This window comes from Triturus cristatus, chromosome 9 (genome assembly GCF_964204655.1).
Source record: "Triturus cristatus chromosome 9, aTriCri1.1, whole genome shotgun sequence".
NCBI classification, from domain to species: domain Eukaryota; kingdom Metazoa; phylum Chordata; class Amphibia; order Caudata; family Salamandridae; genus Triturus; species Triturus cristatus.
Window position 1 is genome coordinate 105,790,023 of NC_140592.1, and position 9,108 is coordinate 105,799,130.

Sequence of the window (9,108 nt, forward strand, 5' to 3'; positions counted from 1 at the left end):
CATGTTGGCCATGTTGGCCGGTTCAGGACACATGTGGTTTTCCTTTGTTTTTCCCTTTTCTTCTTCTTCCCCACCTTTGGCGCCCTTCTGATGGGGGGGGAGTACTGACATGTGTGGGTGTGGGAGGGTCAATGCATGCGGAGGGGATCTGGGACTATGGCTAGTGAGCCGTGCTGGAAGGTCCTTTCCCTTAATGTGAAGGGGCTCAACTCGCCCAACAAGCATCGCCAAGTGTGGCGGTACCTCCTGCTTCAAGACCCTGACATAATTCTCCTCCAGGAGACCCACCTTCTCAAGGTTGATGTCACCCGCATGGCGCACTCTCGATATCCTAGGCAGTTCTGGGCCTCGGCGACCACTAAAACGGCGGGGGTGGCTATACTCTGCCGGGCAGGAATTGAACCGGGGGCGTCCAAGGTGCTTAGAGACAGCGAGGGTAGGTTCTTGAAGGTTGAGGTCAAGAGGGGTCATCGCATGCTCACCTTATGTAATCTCTACGCTCCCAATCAGGGTCAGGACCTTTTTCTACGCCGGCTGATCAGGGACCATCTAGACCAGGTCACTACGGATCTCATAGTTGGGGGTGATTTCAACCTGGTGTGGGATGCGGAGCTAGATCGCTGTGGGGGGGCCTTCCACGGGGTGGGGGCCATGTCTGCGGCAGTGAAGAGCTCCCTTAGCGCCCTCAACTTAGTAGACGTCTGGCGCTACCACTCCCCAGGCCTGCGCGATTACACATACTATTCACATGCGCACCGTTCTTACTCCCGGATAGACCTGATACTTGTCTCTCACTCCCTGCTCAAAGACACTATCTCGGCGACGCACTCTAGCATCTCCATTTCGGATCACGCCCATGTGGAGCTGCGTTTTCACAAACGTGGTACTGGCCCCCCGCATCCGTGTCGCTGGAGGTTCCCGGAACACATACTCAGGGACCCGGTGGACAAGGAGGAAATACAGGAGGCTATTTTAGCCTACTTTGCTTCCAATGATCTCCCGGGGACCCCCCTCCCCCTCCTGTGGGATGCCTTCAAGGCTACTATTCGGGGTACTCTCACTGCTATCGCAGCCGCGAGAGCACGAGAGGCTCGCCTCTACGAGCATAAACTCGAACGGGAGGTCAGACTGCTCGAGAGAATGGACCACGAACGTCCGTTGATGGTACACAAGCGCAGGTTGGCTATCCTTCGAGGCCAGCTGCGTGACCACAGAACGAACAAGGCGGAGCGGGCCTTACTGGCACTTAAGCAGCGGTACTATACAGGGGGCGACAAGGTGGGTGCCGTGCTGGCGCGACGCCTGCGCACGCGGGCGGCCAAGGCCCACATCGCGAAACTGCAAAGGGCGGATGGATCCTGGGCCACTTCGGAGTCGTCTAAGCTCCAGATGTTTCACGACTTCTACGCAACTCTCTATGCTGCTGACCCCCCCGCGTCGGACTTGATTGCCTCCACCATGGAGGCCTGTGCCTGGGAACCGCTAAGTGAGCGCCATTCGGGACTTCTTGAGGCCCCCATCACTTCAGAGGAAATGGCGAGCGCTCTGCGTGATCTCCCACTGGGGAAAGCGCCTGGACCAGATGGGCTACCGGTATCCTTCTATCGTGCCTTCTGGCCGCAACTGCAACCATACCTTCTGCGTCTCTTCAACTCGTTCGACGAGTTGACGGGCCCGTCGACCGATATGGCAATGGCGGAAATCGCTCTTATCCCGAAACCTGGGAAGGATCATACCCTTTGCTCCTCTTACCGGCCCATCGCGTTGCTAAACACAGATCTTAAGCTGTATACTAAACTCCTGGCTAAACGGCTTAGTGTCCACATGCCCAACCTTGTCGAGCCGGACCAGGTGGGGTTCATCCAGCATCGTCAAGGAGCAGACAACGTGCGCCGAATAGCACACATCGTTGGAAAAGCCAAACACTGGGGGATACCGGCGTGCCTGCTCTCGCTCGACGCGGAGAAAGCGTTCGACCGGGTGGACTGGCGGTTCCTCCGCGCGGTGCTCCAGAAGGTGGGTCTTGGCCCGAAGATGGTGGCGCGCATTATGGCTCCCTATCTTTCGCCGGTAGCTAGGGTGCGCGTGAACGGTCAGCTCACGCCGGCCTTCTCCATCTGTAGAGGTACCCGACAGGGCTGCCCCCTATCCCCACTATTGTTCGCTCTTGTGGTGGAGCCCCTCGCCATCATGGTACGCCGGTCCCCCGACATAAGGGGCATCTCCCTCCGGGGGGTGGAGCATAAAATCGCCCTTTTCGCGGACGACCTCCTCCTTACCCTATCGGACCCGCTGCGCTCCCTGCCGGCGACCCACTCGCTGCTCCAGGACTTTGAACAGGCGTCCGGGCTCAAAATCAACCATGCGAAATCATGGGCCCTCAACATCTCGATCCCGGATGGAGATCTGCTGGCGCTTCAGACCTCCACTCCCTATCAGTGGGCGGCCCACTCGGTGCGTTACCTCGGCCTCAACCTGACTCCGGACCTGGCCACCTGGACGCAGGCCAATTGGCAAGAGTATAAGTGCTCGGTCCAGACGGACCTGCGCGCGTGGAGAGCCTTGCCGCTCTCTTGGCTCGGCAGACTCAACACGGTGAAAATGTCTATCTTGCCAAAGATCCTGTACCTCTTCCAAACCCTGCCGACGCCGATCCCGGACCACCAGATCCAGGGACTCCAACGGGAGCTAGTGGCGTTTATCTGGGGTGGGAAGAAACCGCGCTTCTCCAACACGATCTTGATGCTCCCCCGGGACAGGGGTGGCCTAGCGTGCCCGAATCTCCTTGAGTACTACTGGGCGTCCCACCTGCGATTTGTCTTGGAGTGGGGGGCGTGGGAGAGTGAGAAGGTGTGGTTCCACATGGATCGGGCTGTCACTTGCCGCCCTCTGTGGGATCATGCTTGGCTGCCTCGAGGGGCGCGCCATCACAGCGCGTATATGGCTGTCCCCACCAGAACAGTCCTTGAGATTTGGGACAAGGTGGCGGTTCGGAGAGGTCTCACTTCCTTCCCGTCCCCGCATACCCCCATCGCGCACAATCCGCAGTTTCCGCCAGCCTGTCATCCACCCTTCTTTGCCAATTGGACGGAGACTGGCTGCAGAACGATAGGGAACCTCTTCACGGGGGGTAGTTTTAAATCCTTTGCACAATGCCAGCAAGAATTTGGGATCTCGGAGAATGACAAACTCCAATACATCCAGCTTCCCCACTGGATCCAGGGCTCCTCCCTGACACAGGCAGCCGTACGTCCTTTCACACCGTTCGAACAGCTAGCGCGCACATTCGGCGCATACAAGGGACTGATCTCACGTATCTACGGGGTGTTGCAGCACGCGCAGCGGCCTGTTCCACATCTATACCAATCGAAATGGCAGTCCGTCTCTAGCTCGGGTGTCGCCCCTTCTCAATGGGCGAGGCTGTGGAGAGATATCCCTAAAATTCTGCGTAGCATTCCGCAACAAGAGTCGGCCTATAAGGTGATGACTCAATGGTATTACACCCCGGTTCGGCTTCAGAAGATGTTCCCTGCGACGTCTCCCCTTTGCTGGCGCTGTACTCAGGCGCCGGGAGACTTCATTCACATTTGGTGGACCTGCCCCCTGATCACTACTTTCTGGAAAGAGATCCTAAGCCATATCAAACGGGTCCTGGGGTACCCCCTGCCTGCGGATCCGCTGGTTGCGGTCCTGGGCCTCCGGCCGGAGAATACGAGAGCCTTGACGGGGCGTGACCGACACCTTAGCCTACACATGCTATGCGCCGCCAAACAGAGGGTGGCACTATATTGGAAAAAGGCGGAGACGCCCTCCATCAACGTATGGTTTACTCGCCTGTGGCATATGGTGGCGATGGAGCTGCTCACGGCCCGGCTTCAGTTCCGGGATACTCAATTTAGGAAACTCTGGGCGCCCCTGGTGGACCACCTGGGGCGGTTGGAACATGCCCGAATGAAGCCGCCACGGCTGCGGGCCCTGAGGTTCTTCGAAGATGTTGTATGCCCGGCGGATCCGGGAGATCATTGGGGGCTGTCGGGTGGTGGGCAGGGAGAGCCGGCCACAGCCCTTCCACCCACTGGCGAGGAGACTTCGCCTCTACTAAGCCGGGACGCCGCGGTTCCCGCTGTCTAGGGGGTAAGGTAGCGGATGCTTTTGGCTTTCCCCGCGCCTAGGACGCTTCCCCCCCCTCCCCTCACCCTCCCTGGCACCCTCCCTGTTTCCCCATTTTGTCCCAGGTTTTCCCCCGGTTAGTTGATTGTATTGTGGGTTCTCCTGGTCTTAGGGACGGCCCCGGGGGCCTGGCGCACCACTCTAGCGCGGTCAAATCTGAACTGCCTTATGGCTGGCTTCTTGCGGGTGGGCCTCGTCTAATGGCAGCTGTGCCGCCCCTCACCGGATAGGGCCCACCTGACAGATACGGTGCTCCTATCGCCCTAGGCCCCCCGCTACTGCATGCTGGAGGTGTGACCATGAGCGGCTGGAAGAGAAGTGGGAAGGGTGGGACTCCCGCCTGGTGACCACTTGTTTAGATGTTGCCTCTCTTCCGGGGCGGGGGTGGCGGCGCACTTACAGTAATTACCTGCCAGGCACAGGAGGCACTGAGGGGTTTCCACTCTCGGTATCCTGCAACAGGCCGATCCTACCACGGGGCATGTAGTCATTTTCTGAGCCTGCTGCTGACCTACGGCAACCCTGCGATTGTTCGTCTCTGCTGGGTAGGGGGATTTGGGGCCAAGGGACCTTGAGCATGATAGACCTGTACCTCCAGCTGTACCTGGGTCGTGGCATATCTTTTTGATTGGTTGGGCCCTCGCCCATTGTTGCTTGAATGTGGTGGCTGCCGGCCCCTGTGGTTGTAGGCGAACCAGCTGTGTATTGCCACAGGAGTGCTCCTTTAAATTCAATAAAAAGTTGTATGCAAAAAAAAAATAAGCATTGGCAAAGGTAAAAGGTCAGGAGTCAACAATGCCAGACCTATTGACTTTGCCAATAATTGTTCTAAATTTGCGATATTATCAAAGTGTGAAGCTTTCAAAATAAAAAAAAAAATTAGGCATCCAATCATGTGTCTTTGCAACTCTGGACTACGATGAAAGTGTTATTTTTTCCTGAAGCCTGATTTATAAAACAGTTTTCGACCGAAGCACAATGTATCACATGTGTACCATTTCCCAGGTGACACAATTATTTTCAGTTGCGCACCCAGTTTTTCTGCCAAGCATAGACAATTGTCCAAGGAGCATGCAAATATGCAGAAAAAACACGTTCCTTCATACTGTAGCACTCCCCGAAGTATTGAAGTATTTCTTTTGTAAGGTTTCTCCAGAAATGTCTCTAAATGCATGGCTTTATGGTTGGTTTTATGCTCCCTGAACTGCTTGCAACCCTTAAGATTTCAGTGAATGACTTAAGTGCTCTCTACTGCCTTCTGCACACTTGGAACTGACACGTGTCATGGCGCAGGGGACCTGGGAGAACCAGGGGCGTAGGTAAGTCAGTGTGATGTGGGATGTGTGAATCTCAAGTTTCCCAACTCCAAAAGAAGTGCACTGGAGGATGGAGGAGTGAGGTGACTAAGGTTTGTGATGGACTATTTCCATGAAGAACAGGGTTAATACTGATTTGCATTAGGTGGGCCTCTTTCTAGAGTGGCACAATGGGCAAAACACAATGGGTTGGAATGCGACCCCAAATCTTTGCCACTGGTTAGACTATTTGCAAACATTCATCTTATCATCTTTTGTGTGTTTGATTTCCAGTAGCATGCCTGGAAACTCAAGACTGGCACAACTTTCGAAGCCTACTATGGCTACCATGGCATAGCAAGTGCGGGCGGCGGTCCACCCCAGGTGGCACACGTATTGGGGACGGCGACCTCCCCCCAGCTCTTACCTGCCATCTCGGGCAGCAATCGCCAGCACCCCTCCCCTCCCGCTCTTCAGTGCAGCTGTCGCGGGGTGGCCCTCCGTGGATTTTACAGTCCCAGCCCCCCCACTCTTCAATGTGGCCACCGCGGGCGGCGAACACAGAGACCACCCGGGCATTCTAAGGTCTAGCTACACCACTGTATGGCCATGGTTTATGAATTCCCAAAATAGTACATTCACACCCATTTAAGGAGTAATTCTGTAGATTTAGATTTACTGCTTTTTAGTGAACCTATCATGCTATATATTTAAGACCACGGTCCCAAAAATGAACACGTTAAAACATCTTAGTGAATTGAGAACCACAGGAAAAAGTGACAAATACATATCTGACTCGACCCCCAGACCCAACTACCAAACCAAGAATGTTTTTAAGGGGTGTCATACCCCAAACACCCCCTATAAAGCCGTGCATCTGCCTGTTCCACCTGGGTCTGGTAGATCTCCCTTGGAACTCATTACTACAGCCACATACAATAAAATGCCCCAGAGTCCCTGCCCTGGGACCAGTTATTTTAAATATATTTTCACTGCATGCTCCTTTCCTCGTCTCGACTACAAAAAGTCTTGAAGGTAGAGTTGTCAAAAAGGTGCATGCGGGCAGGGCTTCTTGTTTCCAGTCCTCGTCTTTTACAGTCATTTTATCAAGTAACTGACAGCACCATCTACTAAGCCAGAGTCGCAAATAGAAGACGACATGCAGGCAAAACAATAGGATGGGCCAAGCCGGAGGTAAGCTATGGGTCTAGCGTGGCTCTAAAAGTCCATGCACAAGCCGAGCCATGAAAACGTTTGGCATGTGTATCATGCAACATACATAATGTAACAAGCATTGAAAATGCAATAGGTCTCGCCTTTGTTTAAGTTAAAGCCATTTGCTTTGCAAATGGTATTGTATAGCAAAGCAAATGGCTTTAACTTAATAAAAGGCGAGACCTATTGCATTTTTAATGCTTGTTCAAGGGTGTTGTGTTACCTTTTTTTTTTTACAGGCAGCATATTGCTCTTGTGTAGTGCATAATTCGAACTGAGTTTATAACGGGCACAATTGAATTGCGGCGGAAGGTTGTGTGCGTTTCTCTGAATTCCTGTCAGGGGCAAAAAGGTGTTCAGAAATTGTGGTTGTTTAATCTTCGGCGCCGCTGCAAGGCCCGCGGAGCAATGTTCCGGTATGCCGGTTGCCATTTTGATTCTATGCAAATGTGTGGGATCAGTGGTTCTGAGTACTCTAGAGGAATTTTAGTGTATATGTTTCAGCCACGCCCTTAATTAATTTAGGCTCTGACATTTCAGGGACCCCCCCCCTAATTTTTTCATCCCACTTAAAGCCCTGGGTGTAGGTGTGTAGCAGACAGACTGCAGAGTAAAGTAATGTGACTGGAAGAAAGGGAATGTTTGAGACACTCTGAAGACTACCACCCCTTCCGCAGATCTTCAAAGGTTTCATTCACTTCTATTTTCAAAACTGAACAATTTTTCAGTTCTAATTATTCACAACAAAATGAAATATCCAATACTGGTTACAAGCACTGGCAAAGCCAATAGGTTTGGCTTGGTTTAGGGGCATGTCTGTTACTGCGTGATAGGCCCTTGACAAAAGTTTAAAGAGAAGCACCAAAAAACTGGTGGGGTGGTAGTATGCCGAGCACAGGATTATACTTTAAATGTTTTCGTACTGAGTACAGTAAAACCCAGACAGATGCACTTGCCAAAAGACACAGATCCACTTGCCAAAAGCAGGTATTTGACCAAGTAATGGTGGGAAAACAGCAGCAAGGGGTGCTGTAATTTCGCACTCATTATGGGGCATATCAGCAAGGCGAGGCGATAAAATTATCGCCACTTTTGCTGCCGTTTTCGGCCGAAAAGCGGCGATAATTTTATCGCCTAATTAGCAAGCTCACGCTAACGCGTGAAAACTTGCGTTAGCGTAGGAATTCCTAACGCCCAGCTTTGCATCTCTAATGAGATGCAAAGTGGGCGTTCCTGACCTGACATGACAGGAGAAATGTCGCTAAGCGACATTTCTCCTATCATCAAGCCCCACGCTATGAAGCATAGCGGCAAGAAAAGTAGCGATAACCCCTGTTATCGCTACTTTCCTTACGCCTGCTTCAGGACTGACTTAGCCATGATATCCTATGGAAGGTGGATAAAATGGCTAAGTTTGTGAGTCCCTATCATCAAGCTAACGCCACATTACGTGAGATTATCGCTGGGTTTCCAGCGATAATCTCACGTTAGGCAGTTAGCATGAGGATTTTTATCGCTTTTGAGATAAGCGTTGCTGATAGCACGCTATCTCAGTGATAAAAATCCACGCTAGCCGGCGATAATTATCCTAGCGCTAAGTGTGCTTAGCGATAATTATCACCGGTTGTTGCTGATACGCCCCTATGTTATTCCCCATTGTGAGCCAAAAACTGGTATCAGCACAGAAGTCACAGGTGATACACGCTGTAACTGTAATTTCAGGAGGGGTGGGCCTCCCCCCCACCATAACAGTGAAAGTCATAATTAGGCCCCTATTTTTCTATATCTGTGCGCACAATAGCACTCACCCCTTGATATGCACATACTAACACCCATCTGAGCACACCAGACACCCCCCACCCCATCTGTGCAGCAGCAAACAGCGAAACACCCACAACGACAATAATAATGTTCTATGTAATGATCGGCTCGCGAAGCGGTTCGCGAAGTGCCTGCACTGCCTACAATCCCCAGAGGACAGTGGGAGAGAAGGCAGAGCCACGTCTACAAAGAGTAACGACGTGCGCGGACGTATGCGCGTAATTCCGGCAGCTTCCTGTTCTTCATTGTGGATCCTGGAGGAAGAAGACCGGAGATCGTCGTTCGCTCATCGGGAGCCTCGTTGCCTTGCTTGGGGAGTCGAACGGCTCCATTCCAGACTGTCCCCGTGTGTGAGCGCCAGAGCGCGCTGGTACCCTCAGAAGCTCGCCTACGCCGTGAGTAACATTGACAGCTAGCCGGGAACGTTTACCCGGTACCCATAGACTTTTTGGGAAAGAGAGGCGGCGCCTCTCACGCTAACGAGCTGTTAGCACGAGACTCCTAACGGGGAGCTAAACTTTGGGCCCATCCTTGTGTTATTTATCTGAATTTCCGTAACTCTTTTCCATCAATTGACACCCTACAACTCCTTTATGGGCGGAGTGAC